Consider the following 15420-nt stretch of genomic DNA (forward strand, 5'->3'; position numbering starts at 1 on the left):
TCGATTATTCAAAAACTCAGACTTCCACTTACGGTTAAGGCAATTACAGAGCAGCCTGGGAAAAGGTATTCAACGCACAAGAGCTGCCCTATAGATAATTTTCTAAGTTTCATCTCTGCCAGAAGTTAAGGCCATTTACATAAAAAATGAAGAGGAAGCAAAATTACCTGCACGAAGAACTGCAATACAAAATAATACTTAAAGTCTGAAGAGCTCAGCGGTTTATGCTCGGAGTGCAGACCACCGAGGAGCAGGTGAGGAAAAGATTCCTCACCTGTGCCTTTCTCCACTGTACATACAGCTCTTATTTCGAACGCACGAGATCTTTCGTTTGATTTTTCCCCGAATTTCTTCAAAATCTGCCTCTACTCAGGCCTACGGGAGCGGAGAACCGGCGCTTCCAAACACACCCCGAGAACAGGATCCACACTTCCTGGTGTGAACGGCCCGGAGCGGAGGGCAGGGCGAGGCCTCCGCAGTGCGGGCTAGGCCGGCCGCTCTCCGGCTGGGACCGCGACCCGGGCCCACGACGGCGGCCCGGCCCGGGTGCCAGACCCCGGTCCCTGCCAGACTCAGCCGGGATCCCGGCCCCAGACTCGGGCCTCAATCCTGACCAGCGCCCAGACCTACGACCCTGACCTGGGCCACGACCCGTGACCCGGTCCCTGCCCCGGACTCTGGCCTAACCCAGCCCCAGCTCGGCTCAGCCCGGCCCTCGGCCCCCGGCCTGTGACCAAGACCCCAAACGGACTCCGACACGGACCCCACAAACCGGCCTGCGACCACGACCCCGACTCCTCCCTGAACTCCGGCCTGCGTCCTGGGCCCAGCCCAGCCCTTGCCGGGCCTCGCCCCGCTCCGGCCCCGTCCTGCCTGGCCCGCCCTGCCCGCCGCCCGCGTCCTCCGGGAAGATGGCGGCCCGGTGACAGGCGGGCGCGGTGGGGTCCGAGCGACGGAGACGGGCGGGAGCGGGCCGGGAGCAGGAGCGGTCGGGAGTGCGAGAAGCAGTCGTCGGCTGCGCTCACCTGTCAGCGCCGCCGCCGCCCGCCCGGGGCTCCGCCGCAGCCCGGTGCCCGGCGACCGCGCCACACGCGGGACGGGCCGTGAGGAGGGGCAGGAGACTCGGCGCGGCGGCCCGACGAGCGGCGGCAGGCGGGCGCGGCGGGCTGGCGGCGGCGGCGGCGGCTCCTTCCCCTTTCGGGCCCGAAAATGTCTCAACCTCGAGACTCCGGCGCCCCAACGCTCCTTCCCGTTCGCATGAGAACACTCAGCTCCCACTTCCGGGGCTACGCGGAAGTCCCGCCCCGCGCACCCGCGCGCCCGCGCACTTACCTCCTGGCCTGCCGACTGGCGCTCGGCGCTCCAGGGAACTTTACGTCATTGCGGCGCGGCACCGCGATTGGACCCACGAGAGGCCCGGCCCGCCCTGATGTCTCCAGTCCTCTCCGCGCGCGCTCCCCTCCGGCGGCGCCTGTGATTGGCCTGTGCTGCATGAAGCCACGCCCCTCCCCAAGCACGCAGCCACGCCCCAAGCACGCAGCCACGCCCTGGCATCAGACAGTCGGGGCTGCGGTGTGAGGCTTTGGCGTAGTCGGTGGGGATCCGGGACCCCTGCGGCCCCGCCGGCCTATGTCCCTCTGTCCGCCTTCAACCCGCGCTAGAAAATTGGGGCCTTTGACCTTCCCCCCGGGATGTCGACCTCCATCCCCTTTCACCCGAGATACTCCCTCCTACTCCCCTTCACGCGGAGATAGCAACCTGGGACCTGCAACCCTTGCCCTCCCCACCCCCCCAACATAGCAACTCCTCTTCCTCACCCTCGGGACGCGACCCCTGTCCTCCAGGATGTGGGACCTCTGCCCCTTTGCACCCGGCCACGGGGACCACGACCTCCCGGAGACAACAACCTCTACCCCAGACCGCAATCCCCGCCTCCTTTCTCTGCTGTTTAACAATCTCCATCCCCACCCCCTCGCTCCATAAAAGCTACAACCTCCCCAGCGGCTCCCCTATAAGGGGATCCCTGCGAGGTCTGTGGGTATGGTAGAGGTCCAGGTCCGAGAACGCGCCGTGAGTGCTTTTAGGGCCAGTGGACACCCTCATCCCCTCCTGCGTAGGTTGCATTCTCTGCAATTTCGGGGGGAGTGTTGAAGATTGCAGTATCTTCACCAAACGTGCATATCTCACCCACCCCTTATGGAAAGAAAAAGAAAAATACATACACCGCTTTGAAACTTTCTGCCTGGTTATCTGTATGCTTATGGTATACAGTTCCTTATGGTTAGACATACTATAGGAATTAATCCAGATTGTGGGATTTTCCCTCTATGACAAAGGTTTTTTAGGGTCGTTGTCCAGGCTTATTGTGTACCCATGCTTCTTATTTGTTCCCTTCTGAAGATGTTTCAAATGCTGCCAGCGTTGCGTTTTGGAATGCGTCTTTGACATCTATGTTTTGATTGGGAAAATCACGTATTGCCTTCTGTGTTGGATGCCTCCTACCTTGTGACAGGTCACATCCTAGCTTTAAGAAACTTCCAAAATTAAATAATTATATTCATGTCTTTAAAGATAATACATAGAGTGGATTCCTCTAGTATCAGCAAAAACAGCATTTAAAGCTCACTTTCCAAGAGAACCTGCTGAATGTTGCAGAGCCCTCCTGAAGTGCCTGATTTACACTGATCTCCACTTGTCATGTTTCAGACCAGGAGGGTGAAATCATCCCTTCCCCAGTGATGTGATCTGCCTTTGTAAGATCAGGAATTCTCTACAGTTGTCAAGTCGGGCTTTCATCTTCTTTCTTTGTGTCTACATTGTGACAGATATTCTGATGTAAAGATAAATTCCTAAATTTCTAAAGAAGCCAATAAACTAGATGATATAACAATATATTCTAGTGAAATGACATCATTTGTTCACATTATCTTTCCTAAATAGTCAAGACTGGGTTTTTTTTTGCTTCCTCTCTATGATTTCTTTCTTTTTTCTTTCTGACCTGTTTTTTTAAAAAATTCATTTTTCCGCCTGTATGTGAAACAATTTTAGTACAAATTTGTCAAACCACAGTTCACCCACACTTCCCAGGTCAAGCAGTTAAAACCCTAGCATTTCTCACTTGGAAACTCTTTCCTTCCACCTCTAGGGTGTATTTGCATTATTACATCTCTGCCGATTTGTTTTTATAGCATTCTGGCTGGTCTCTGCTGCCATATCTCCTCACCTCATATCAACATTTCATTAAAAGTCTCTTCATTGTCCCCTTATGATTCAAGACCTGTAGTCAGCCCTAGAAGTTCTGTTTTCTGGACTAGAAGGTCCTTGAGAAACTGACCCTAGCTGCTTCAACTCCATCCCTTTATAGCCTTTCCTACCCCTAGGGTTAGATACTCCAGCTCTCTGGTCATATACACTTATGCATTCTTTTAGACTGGGAGCAGTTGTTGGTTCTAGAGTTGAATGAACTACAGATATTGTATTTTAGGATGGATAGTTGAACAAAGGTATATCAACTCACTTTCACCATAGTGTGTGCTAAATACTATTAAAAAACAGAACATTGAGGAGCCCTGGCTCCCAGATGTTTGTAGCTCAAGAGTCAAGCTTGGAACATCCATCTTTTCATTCCTGAGTACTTTAGGGCTTTCAGTCCTTCATCTGTGTTCTCCCTTTACCTGAATTATCTTTCCACATCAGGTAAACTCTTGCATATTTTTCAAGTCACAGCTCAAATGCTAACTTTTTCTTTGAGATAATTTCTAAGTCCTCTCAGCACTCTATTTATAGCTCTTATAAAAGTGATATGATTTTCCATTTATATAACTCAGACCAATGTGAGTTCCACAAGAGTGGAGAGGATCCAAGTGGTGTGTACCACTGTGTGTGTGTGTGTGTATGTGTGTGTTTCTGGGGGTGGGGGGCAGGGGAAGAGTGGCACCTCCTTAAGAAATATATGTTGAATTAACCAATGAAAATGTAAGATATTTTTCTTTTTGGTAAGACTTAAGTTTCCACTGGTATCTGAAAACATTCTACCATATTCCCAACATTTTCTGTAAAAAGTACTTTTTTCTTCCACTGTGTATATTATCACTGAAAATTACCTTACCTGTATATAAGCAAATTTAACTGTGACTTGCCACACTGCTCAAACTTAATTCCTAATGATTTAAAACTATACATTTACTCACTAATTCACCATGTCCCCAGGAATTAGGGGGGCGGGGGGGGGGGGACAATAAAGAACAACACAGACCAGAAATCAGAAAGCAGATGAACAGAAAGACATAAAGATGAATAAGGATTACTTATTCTATGCGCTCTGGTGTGTGCATAGAGCCTGGAAAATAAGCATGCAGGAGGGATGGAAACCTGGTTGGGAAAGTATCAAAGTGGAACTAAGGTAAGGCTGCAGAGACAACCGTGCAGGAGGACTGGGTTATGGACAAACTTTCCCATAATGAGGGAGAGACCTGTCCTCGTCAGTGAATTGTGTTTTAACATGACAGCATATAGCAAAGTAGATGAGGTGCTATTGGGCATGGGAGGTCAGAGAACCAACATTTTATGAGGCAAGAGGAGCTCTTAAAAAGCTTTTGGCCCTGGGGTCTCCTTGTTGCCCTAGGGGTTAAATCTCAGCTTCTAGTCTGCCCAGGGAGCTAATTCACATAGGAGATAGCAGACCTGTCCTGTCTGGCGCCTGCTGCTTCCCTTAGCAGTATATTCCCTTTTTTTTTTTTTTTTAAGATTTATTTATTTATGTGTATAAGAACTGGGGTACAGACCAAGGTGTGGGGGTTGAGAGGATTCACTAGACACAGAGTGGGAACAGAGCAGGCAGATTTACTGAAATACACTACTAAGCACTCTCTCTTTGGGGAATCCTCTCACCATCCCCCTCCCCGCACCTCTGGCCTACACTCCATTTCTTCCATGCAAAAATAAATAAATAAAATCTTTTGAAAAAAAAGTTTTCAGCTATGAAAGATTCCTAGCACTAAGAAGTCAGCTAGATGGAAATGCAGAGGAACTAGCTTGTCAAATTAGGTGGAATTATCAAATGATGATAATCGATTAATGATAATTTTGAGGGAAATAATGTATGAGTTCATGAAGATACAAAGAAATGTGACTAAATGGATAAGGGGAAAAAAATGATAAGGAAGGTAGGGAATGCCTGTCTTTACAGTATGATGCTGACAAATAAATGCAGATGGCATTTTTTTTAAATAACCATATAGCAACTATCATAGAATTCTGCTACAAGTCATTAGTGAATGCTAAAGTCTTGGGTGAAACTTTGTTGAAGAATAGGATTTGCACAGCATTTAATTGTTTATTAATTTCAAAGAAAGAAAAGGTATTTTTATAGTGGACAAAAATGGTAGACCCCTGGGCCTCCCTAGTGGCAAAAAGTGTTAAGTCCCAGCACTATCAAGCAATTGCCAGCCACTGCAACATGAGTTCGATCCCCAGCCAGGGAGGTGACCCACATGGCACAGCAGACCTCTCCTGTCGTGCCTGCTGCTCCCCTCAGCAGTGTATTTTGGTCGGTCTGCCTGTTCTGCTCCCCACTCTGTCTCTGGTGAATCCTCTCACCTTCCTCCCCACCTCCCGCACCTCTGGCCTATACACCAGTTCATGTATGCATAAATAAATAAAAATAAATCTTTTTAAAAATGGTAGACCCTCTCTTAATCAAGGATGAAAGTTGGCATTCTCTATAATTGTGGTACACTGATACGATGTGACATGGCCTTAGTTTTCCTGTACAAAGTGCAAAAATTAACCTTGAGGAGCAAACACAAACTCTACATTCTACAAAATGACCAGTCCAGGGCCTCCCTGATGGAGCAAGGGGCTAAGAGGCAACCTATGAAGCTACCTGCCACCATTGCATCACAAGTTCGATCCCTGGCCAGGGAGCTATCCACATGGTGCAGCAGACCTCTCCTGACTTGCCCGCTGCTCCCTTCAGCAGTGTATTTCAGTCAGTCTGCCTGTTCCGTTCCCCACTCTCTCTCTGGTGAATCTTCTCAACACCACCCCCCCCCCATACCTCTGGCCTGTACTCCAGTTCTCATATGCATAAATAAATAAATCTTAAAAAAAAAGATGTCAAGGTCATAAAAGACAATGAGAGGCTGAAGAAATATTCCAGATTAAAGAAGACAGGACGAGTAAATGTAATGTGTAATTCTAAATTGGATCCTTGATTAGAGTAAAATTTACTATAATGAAAATGATTGGATATGAATTCTATTGTAGTCTTATAATCAAGGTTAAGTTTTCTGAATTGGGTTTTTGTATCTTTTTTCAAATCATGGTGATGTGAAAGAATATCTTCTATCCTGGAAGGTATGAACAAAATATTTAGGGGTGAGAGGGTAAAGATATCTGCAACTTTCTCTTCAGTATTTTACTCTCTCCCCCTCTCTCTTACAAAGAGAAGAGAATTTGGCAAAAAAAAAATCTTAATTGGTAAATTTAGGTATAGTATATATAAGTAGTTGCAACTTGTCTGTAAATTTTAAATTCTTCAAAATGGAGTTATATTAGAGATTCATACTGAAAGTTTTTTTTTTTTTTTTTTTTTTATTTATTTATTTATACAAGCACTGGGTACAGCCAGAAGCACGGGAGGGTGAGAGAATTCACCAGAGCCAGAGCGGGGAGCAGAGCAGGCAGAAGGACCGAGGTACGCTGCTGAGGGGAGCAGCGGGTGGCAGGAGAGGTCTGCGCGCCATGTGGGACCCTCCTTCGGTGGCCGGGGAGCAGCCGGGGATCGAACCGGTGCTGCAGAGGCTGCAGACAGCTTCGCAACCCAGCGCTCAACCGCTGCACCACCGGGGAGGCCCTTCATACTGAAAGTTTTAATGAATGATGTGACATTTCAGATTTACTTCAAGATCATCTAAAGAGGAAGTTGTCAGTAGGAATATGTAAGAAATAATAAATAGAACAAGCTAGCATGTTGAAAATTTTTGAATCTGAGTGATATACACATGAGGATTCATAAAACATTTTGTTTTTGGAGCTTTTAAATTCTCCTTGGTAAAATATGGTGAAGGAGGGTTTTAATTCATATCAGATAGTCCACAAACACATATTGGTCAAAAACCAGTCAGAAGACCATTCAAAAACCAGTCCTGGAAGACACACCACATTCATTTTACAAAAGGAACAAAAGAGCCTGGGCAGCGCCTCCCTGGTGGCACAAGGGGTTAAGATGTAGCCTATGAAGCTGTCCACAGCCACTGCAGCACAAGTTAGATCCCCGGCCAGGGAGCTGCCCACATGGAACAGCAGACCTCTCCTGACTAGCCCGCTGCTCCCCTCAACAGTGTATTTCAGTCAATCCATCTGTTCTTTTCCCCACTTTGTCTCTGGTGAATCCTTTCACCACCACCCACACACACACCTCTGGCCTGTACCCCAGTTCTTGCATGCATGCATAAATAAATCCTTATAAAAAAATAAAGAGCCTGGGCAGAAAGTTGGTCTTCAAGCTTGGAGGCAGGGAAGATGTGTTACAGGTACCAGCCCAGGGGAAGGAAGCTTGTGATTGGGGGTGGGGTGTGCTGGCAAGTGGGTGGGAGCTTCAGAGTCTACAGATCAGGGCTTACAGTAATACGGAATTTTGGAAAAAGGGACACTATCTAGAGAGAGTTTCTGAGAGACTCCACGTACATAATTTGCCTTGTAATATTCAGGGGCCTACAACCTTTCTGAAAATGCACAGGGATGACCTAGGCCAATCTTTAAGGCTATGCGGTTGGATTTTTGCTTCCTTTGAAAGTAATTGTACTCGACTATGAATGCTACTTGGGACTGCAGCAATCTTTTGGGACATTTGATCTATGTAGTACTTTGACCTCAAATAAGCAACCACTTACTTTGTCAGCAAAATGGGCTTATTTAGAAACAAAAACAATTTTATTTTATTTTTAAAGATTTATTTATTCATAGAAGAGCTGGGGAACAGGCCAGAGGTGTGAGGGTGAGAGGATTCACCAGAGTGGGGAACAGAACATGCAGATTGACTAAAATATACTGCTGAGGGGAGCAGCGGGCGAGTCAGGAGAAGTCTGCTGCGCCATGTGGGTATCTCCCTGGCCAGGGATTGAATCTGTGCTGCAGCGGTTGCAAACAGCTTATAGGTTGTGTCTTAACCCCTTGGCCACCAGGGAAGCCCAAAAAGCAATTTTTTAAAAAAGATTTATTTATCTATACAAAAACTGGGGTACAGGCCACAGGTGTGGGGCAGGGGGTGAGAGGATTCACCAGAGACAGTGGGGAACACAGTAGGTGAATTGACTGAAATACACTGCTGAAGGGAGCAGCGGGCTAGTCAGGAGAGGTCTGCTGTTCCATGTGGGTACCTCCCTAGCTGGTAATCAAACTCATGCTGCAGTGACTGCGCATAGTTTCATAGGATGTGTCTTAACCCCACGCCACCAGGGAGGCCTCCAAAAAGCAATTTTAAATGTGCAACGCCGATTCGATCCCCACATGGCTCGCAGACCTCTCCTGCCGCCCACTGCTCCCCTCAGCAGTGTACTTCGTCAGTCTGCCTGCTCTGCTCCCTGCTCTGGCTCTGGTGAATTCTCTCACCCTCCTGCGCTTCTGACTATACCCAGTGCTTGTATAAATAAATAAATCTTTAAAAAAAAAAAAGTGCAGTCTCCCAGCAAAAACATGGGAACACTTGCCTAGAACAAAAGAAGGCACATCTCAAATATCTTAGAGGGGTTGTTAAAAAGGAAGAGTACATTGAAGGAGATCTGAAGTGTAGTGGCTTCTCATTTGCTGAGTTATAGCACTGTGTCGTTGACTGAGCTGTTCCTAGGCAGGAAGGAGCTTCCTCCTCCTCCCACTGGGCAGCAAGGCATGTCTCTTCTGACTGGATTCTGTGGTGTGCACTAAGTATGTGTGGGTGAGAACTCTCTTCCAGTCTCCTGACCTCATTTAAGTGAAGTGTCTGTATGTTTTTCATAGTAACTATGACACTTAGGCAAATTTATCATCCTAGACCTAAGGAAATTTCCCTCTTCCCAGCAAAACTGCCCTTTCCCTTGCATGTTCATCTAGGCTGGCAAATCAAATTAACATCAGATAGACGAACAAGAGAAAAAAACTAAGAAAGTTGGGCCTCCCCTGGTGGCGCAGCGGTTGAGCACTGGGCAGCGAAGCCGCCCACAGCCTCTGCAGCGCCAGTTCAATCCCCGGCCACCGGCGAGGGTCCCACATGGCACACCCTCTCCTACCGCACCCACTGCTCCCCTCAGCAGTGTGCTTCGTCAGTCTGCCTGTTCTGCTCCCCGCTCTGGCTCTGGTGAATTCTCTCACCCTCCTGCGCTTCTGACTGTACCCAGTGCTTGTATAAATAAATAAATAAATCTTTGGAAAAAAAAAAAACAAGAAAATTTGATCATAACATACATCCTGTGAACCCAGTAAGAGTGAGTAACTGAATAAAATGTCTTAAGTCACATTTTTAAGTGACTTCAACTGAAAACAAAAGATGTTGGCCAGAGGGTGGAGGAGTGGTACAAACCAGCCATAGGAACCCAGCAGGAAAAGCACGGTAAGTTGCTACCTTTGTCAATGGTAAGAAACAGGTTTCATCTTCCTAGTGCAGTGAGAGAAACAATCTTACAAAGGGAGATGTTGCCTCCTACAAAGGGGTAAATTCCATGGAGACTTCACAGCTCCTACTACAAAATAACCATTATGCCAAAGGGACATTTTGGGATGGCACATTTTTCCCCCTCATAGTTCTGCCTTTGAAGCTTCTTAAGGAGATTCACAATTCAGAAGCAGAATTGTTCAATTATTTCATAGAAACAGCTTTTAGACCTGAGAATAGATCAGTCCACTTAAAAAATTATGTCTTGCATATATATAGTTCTCTCCCTGGCCTGGGAGTTAACCCACATGGTACAGACTAGACCTCTCCTGTCTAGCCTACTTCCCCCCTCACCAGTATATTTCAGTAGTTCTGTTAGAGGGAAAAGGATGTCCTAAAGCTAATTCCATACAGGCTTTGTGGACTCCACCCCCACCCCAGGCCAAAGCCAAAGACACTGGGAACTCCAAATCCCATCACCACCAAAGGGAAGGTAGCTGGGACCTGAGGGTGGGGTTAAGCAGCCAGGTTGATATAAAAGGCAGACACGTGGGCTTTGGGGGATCCCCCCCATTTTGGCTCTCCGCCAGCTCGCAGCGTCCACCCAGCTCTGAGAGTGACTTTGGGTTTCCAGGTCGTCGGATCTGGTAGGACGCATTAAAGACTTTATTTCCCTATTTTCTCCCTGAGTTGTACATTTTCCTTATTTCCTTTTCCCTTGTAAATAAACCTTTTATTAACCTTTTGTGTGTGCCTGTAGTAGAGTATTAATAAGTCCCTTTTAAGCGCGCAGGTGAGGACCCACAGCCAGGAACCCGTTCAATATCGGGGCTGCTCTATAACAGTTCCACCTGTTTTGCTCCCCATTCTGTCTCTGGTGAATCCTCTCACACACACCGCCCCCTGCACCTCTGGCCTACACCCCAGCTCTTGTATCCAAAAATAAATAAAATTTTAAAAAATGTGCTTTGGGACATCTTTACAGACACATCACCCAAAGCAGTGATAGTGAAGGCGAAGATAAACAGCTGGGACTACATCAAATTAAAGAGCTTCTGCACAGCAAAAGAGACAATAACAAAAACAAAGAGAAACCCCACCAACTGGGAGAACATTTTTGCACCCAACACTAATGATAAAGGACTGATCACAAAAATCTGCAAAGAGCTGACGAGACTCAACAACAACAAAGAAAATAATCCAGTCAAAAAATGGGCAGAAGAGCTAAAAAGAAACTTCTCTGAAGAGGAAATGCAAATGGCCAACAGGCATATGAAAAAATGTTCAACATCACTTGTCATCAGGGAAATGCAAATCAAAACTACCATGAGATACCATCTTACACCAGTGAGAATGGCACATATTAAAAAAACTAGCAACAACAAATGTTGGCGAGGGTGTGGAGAAAAAGGAACTCTTCTGCACTGTTGGTGGGAGTGCAAACTGGTCCAACCACTGTGGAAAGCTGTGTGGAGATTTCTGGACCTACTAAACATAGAGCTTCCATATGATCCAGCAATTCCACTCCTAGGTATTTACCCAAAGGACACAGAAACATCAATTCCAAAGAACACCTGCACCCCTATGTTTATAGCAGCACTGTTTATAATAGCTAAGCTTTGGAAACAACCCAAATGCCCAAAAATAGATGACTGGATCAAGAAGATGTGGTACATATATACCATGGAATATTACTCAGCATTCAAAAAAGATAAACACATGCAATTTGCAGCAACATGGATGGCGCTGGAAGGGATCATGCTCAGCGAAATAAGCCAAAAAGAAAAAGAAAAATACCGGATGGTCTCACTCATAGCAGGAATCTAGAAAACTTAAATAAGGGACCAGGAAAATGAATAACTATAAGAAAGTGAAAATCAAAATCAACAAAAAACTATGAACCAGAGACACTTTTAGGGGGGCAGGGGCGGGAGGGGAGGGATTGGGGTCAGAATGGGGGGGCTGCAATTGTATGGGGAATATAACAATAAAATTTATTATCTAATAAAAAAAAAAAAACAAAAACAAAAAAACCCTGTCACTATAATTCAGAAAAAAAAAAAAATAAAAAATGTGCTTTGGAATATCCATATGCTTTGTATAAAATCAAGTTACCTCTTAAAGTGATAAGACAATAGTCTTAGACAAACTCAAAATAGGGTGCTATAACACCACAACAGCAAAAATTAACCAGTAAAATTAATTCATTACTCATCTATTCAATAAGAGAAGAAAGGTTAACAGTTTCCAACTAAAATAATCAAACTTACTCACCTCCTCATGGGTAAATGCCCACACAGAGTTGGCCCAAAGTGGGACCACTGAGGCCTGAAAGCTTGTCACAAGTCTAAGGCACCTTTTGGTGGGAATCTATAAGAAAGGGACAGAGGGGCCAGACAAATAAAAAGGAAAGAAGCAAAATCAAAGTACAAGTTACAATAAAGGCTGCCATTGTCAGCCTCCCCAAGGGTCTTTGCATCTCTTCCAGGTCTTGTTCAATATCCTCCAAGTTCATGGTGCAAGTCCAAGGCCAAGAAGCAAGCGCAGCTTCTTCTTTGCATGTTTCTCTGCTCCCCCCTGTCTCCTCCAAGTCTTCTCATCCCAAGCTTATCCTTTGGGTCCATTTTAGCTTCTCCTCCATGATCAACTCCAGCCTTTGGGGAAGACGGAAATTCCCCTTTTTAGATTGCACTTATGTCACATAGGTCTTTTTTTTTTTTTTAGAATAAAAATGTTTTGTTTTATAGTCTTTATATATCCTTTCATACAAGTAGTTGTTGAATTACATAAGAATATAGTACTAAACTATAACCATGGCCCTATAGTACTAAACTATAATATGGTCCTAAAGATCATATTAAAAAGAAAATGTCAATTAAGTTAAGCTTGATGATGGTATAAAAATTAGTGAAGTCATATGAGGATTTTTTTTTGTATCCATGCCATTAGCAAACTCTAAGTGGTATTACAATAACCTTTTCCCATTTAAGTAAGTTCACTTATTTTTAACTACATTTTTTAATGTCAATAAAAATGACATTCAGGTTTTTTGTTTTATTTCATGTCAGTCTTACAGTAGCTTAATGTGCCAAAATTTTCAAATTATGTCATCTTAGAATGAATTATGCAATATCATTTAATTATTTTTGCTATACAATTTCACCTGTAGAAGAGATTAGTATCTTAAAACTGGGGTGTACCATAGAACATTAGCAGTGTATTGTGTCTATACACAATATTCAATACATTTAAAAATTTACTCATACGCCCACATACATATTCAGATCCCTTAGAAGGATTCAAAAGTTCTCTCTTAGATTTAAAGAGCATTTCCTACTTCAAAGTTATATTTTATACCATGACAACCTCCCTTCTAAATTTTTTTCACATTGATGTTTCCTAACTCAGGGCAAATTAAATAATACAATTTCAATGATTCAAATAAAAAGTGACTAAAAATGTTCTACCAGGGTATCTATTAGGAATTTCATGTGATTTCTCGAACATTTGTATTGGGACCTATACAAATATAACACCAAGAGACTTAATATTATATCTTATTTGACCAAGCATCCCATGCAATTCAAAGAGATATTAGTTTGATATCTCTTTCCATAAGAAGACAGAGCAGTTATTCCAAGAACCCTTCTGGAAGTATCTTGGGAGTTACTAAGTCAAGAAGACATCATTTAGAGTTTGATTTGGGGAAGCTTGTTAAAGATATTGGGAGGTTTTAAAAATTTTATGGTAAATGGGATAATAGTTCACCCTGAAACATATGAAAATGTTTAAAAAGCAAAGAAAAACCTTTCACAACGTCTTATCAAGAGCAGATCAGTATTTATTTATATTTATTTTTTATTTTTAAAAATGTTTTATTTTTGCATAGAAGAACTGTGGTGAAGGTCAGAGGGGCAGATGGTGAGAGCTTCACCAGAGACAGAGTGGGGAGCAGAACAGGCAGATCTACTGAAATACACTGCTGAGGGGAGCAGCAGGCAAGGCAGGAGAGGTCTGCTGTGCCATGTGGGTATCTCCCTGGCTGGGGATCGAACTCATGCTGCCGTACCTCCAGATTGCTTCATAGGGCTGTGCTTAACTCCTTGCACCACCAGTGAGGCCCACCAATGCTAATTTTTAACTCATAAAATTTTTTCAGTATTATCTGCTTGATCACATAAAATTTACTCCTAAGATTCCTTTTCTCACAAAGCTTCGACAACTTTCTTCCTTACATTGAAATTTCGTTCTCTTTCCCCTTTCTGTAACTGGGTGGTCCCCAGGAAAGGGGGAAGTTCCAGGTTCCCTGCCCCACCCAAGGGAGGGTGGAGCTGAGCAGGAAGAGGAGAAGCGGCAGAAGAGACTGAGGAAGGAAGCAGGATGGAGCCAGGAGACCTGGAAGAGGCGCATGGAGCCTAGAGACACGTGAAGAAACTGCGCTTGTCTTTTGGTCGTGGACTGGGTGACACAGATGTGGGTGAGACCCATGGGGAGGTGACAATGGCAGCTTGTATCTTGATGTTGATTTTGCTCTTTTGCTTCCGGGCTTGTCTGGTTGTTTCTGACCCTTTTCTGTGGGTCCCCACAGGAAGATGCTTTAGACTTGTGGCAGGCTTTGGGGCCTTGTTCTGGGCCAATCCCATATGGATGGACTTTTACCCACGAGGGGACAGGTATCTTTGGGTGCTTCATTTAGAAACTAGACTCTTTGCCTTACCTGTATTGTTTCCTAGTTTTATTAAAGTTCCTTCCCATTAAAGTCTCATATGTTTTGTGTTGATGCGGCGGATGGCAGAACCCATTTAGAATAGGCAGGTTTGCGGGGCTTGGGCTGCCCCTCTCCCTGTCCTATAACATTTCCAATTATAAAATGTTTCACTTTAAGATAAAATTTACTTCTGTTCCCTTAATAAAAACAAATCTGCACATTCCATGCCTTTTTTTTTTTTTTAAGGCAGAACACATTTAACATTCCTTGCATACAGAACTATTTCCCTTATTATTTCTAGTAGCAAATGATGGACACCAAACAGGTCAAAAAATCAAGCTCTTAAAGGCACAAAGGAAGATAAAAAAAAAAAAAAAGGAAGAAATTTTATTCACATTACTGCTAAACCTTAGATCTGTTAGAGCCAGACTAGTTCCTAAGAAGGACTTGCTATGGGCTGGGGCGTTATTTTTTATTTTTATTTTTTACAATGTGCCTCATCCCATGGAAATTTATTGAGGTTGGCAGGTAGCCTAGTACCAATCTAACCCATGTTGTGCCCAACTTATCCTGTCATGAGAGGGTTATTTGAGGTGGCTAATGCTCTAAAAGTATATTTTGAATATACTGTAAAATATTTTGGGACCACCCTTCCTTGTTTAGCAGGCAAGAGAACAAAGTCCTCTGCATAAACTGAAGTCAAAACAGGCTACACCCAGTCCCCTCAGCAGGAATCTGCTGCCCTAGGGCAAACCAGTCTTTCAAGCCCAAGGAACCAGATAAAGACATTAACAATGGATATCTAACATTTGCATCTCCACAGGGTATTCTTTAGAAAACAGCAAAGTGATTTTAAATTCCTATATTTGCCCTCCTCTGAATGGACGTTTCCTTAGGTCCAAGATAACTTAGGATCAAAAACTTAAGCCCACCCCCAATAATTGGTTGTGACATCAATGTCTCACTGTTGGTATTTAAATAAACTAAGCTCAAACATGATGGTTGGAACAGTTCTCACAGAGTACAATCTATCTAATTGCTTCCAGGATTCAAATCCTCACTTTGATGATCTAATAAATTGTCT

General features: G+C 44.5%; 1 protein-coding gene across 2 annotated transcripts in view; it reads right to left on the reverse strand.

The window, feature by feature from the left end:
* Positions 1-1071, reverse strand: part of LARP4B (La ribonucleoprotein 4B) — an 82459-nt gene extending 81388 nt beyond the window's left edge. For both annotated transcript variants that reach the window (XM_037510530.2, XM_037510531.2), the window contains exon 1: positions 1026-1071. The gene's annotated coding sequence lies outside the window, so the exon portion shown is untranslated. The remainder of the gene's footprint in view (positions 1-1025) is intronic.
* Between the last annotated feature and the right edge of the window lie 14349 nt (positions 1072-15420).

The sequence above is a fragment of the Talpa occidentalis genome, unplaced genomic scaffold (assembly GCF_014898055.3).
Source record: "Talpa occidentalis isolate TD23 unplaced genomic scaffold, MPIMG_talOcc4v2.1 talOcc4.14, whole genome shotgun sequence".
NCBI classification, from domain to species: domain Eukaryota; kingdom Metazoa; phylum Chordata; class Mammalia; order Eulipotyphla; family Talpidae; genus Talpa; species Talpa occidentalis.